The sequence below is a fragment of the Poecilia latipinna genome, unplaced genomic scaffold (assembly GCF_001443285.1).
Source record: "Poecilia latipinna isolate Pla-1442-1.1 unplaced genomic scaffold, P_latipinna-1.0 Scaffold4994, whole genome shotgun sequence".
In the NCBI taxonomy this organism is placed as follows: domain Eukaryota; kingdom Metazoa; phylum Chordata; class Actinopteri; order Cyprinodontiformes; family Poeciliidae; genus Poecilia; species Poecilia latipinna.
The window spans coordinates 267-1,069 of NW_015117610.1; the positions used below are offsets into that span (position 1 = coordinate 267).

At 46.9% G+C, this 803-nt stretch overlaps 2 non-coding genes across 2 annotated transcripts; both read right to left on the reverse strand.

Moving 5' to 3' along the window:
• Positions 1–361: 361 nt before the first annotated feature.
• trnad-guc (transfer RNA aspartic acid (anticodon GUC)) lies at positions 362–433 on the reverse strand. Its single transcript has one exon. It is a non-coding gene; the product is annotated as a tRNA-Asp (tRNA).
• A 134-nt stretch (positions 434–567) lies between these two features.
• Positions 568–639, reverse strand: trnad-guc (transfer RNA aspartic acid (anticodon GUC)). The gene has a single exon. It is a non-coding gene; the product is annotated as a tRNA-Asp (tRNA).
• Between the last annotated feature and the right edge of the window lie 164 nt (positions 640–803).

Consider the following 803-nt stretch of genomic DNA (forward strand, 5'->3'; position numbering starts at 1 on the left):
TTGACCACTATACTATCAAGGACCTGTTTTATTCCAACCACACCCACTCCTGGGGTTTCAGATCGCTCCACGGCATCTACATTTATAATATCACGAGACTATTATTGCACTGAAGTAGAAAACATTGGCCAAAATGAAACCAGGCATCCAAATAAGCTCCCCGTCGGGGAATCGAACCCCGGTCTCCCACGTGACAGGCGGGGAAACTACCCCCTTAATAAAGGATGCCTTGTTTTGCCCAACCACCACCCCTCTTTGGGTTTCACAACTCTCCACGGCATCTACATTTATAATATCACGAGACTATTATTGCACTGAAGTAGACAACATTGGCCAAAATGAAACCAGGTATCCAAATAAGCTCCCCGTCGGGGAATCGAACCCCGGTCTCCCACGTGACAGGCGGGGATATTGACCACTATACTATCAAGGACCTGTTTTATTCCAACCACACCCACTCCTGGGGTTTCAGATCGCTCCACGGCATCTACATTTATAATATCACGAGACTATTATTGCACTGAAGTAGACAACATTGGCCAAAATGAAACCAGGCATCCAAATAAGCTCCCCGTCGGGGAATCGAACCCCGGTCTCCCACGTGACAGGCGGGGATACTGACCACTATACTAACGAGGACCTGTTTTATCTCAACCACACCCACTCTTGGGGTTTCAGAACTCTCCACGGCATCAAAATTTATAATATCACCAGACTATTATTGCACTGAAGTAGACAACATTGGTCAAAATGAAACCAGGTATCAAAATACACTCCCCGTCGGGGAATCGAACCCCAGTCTC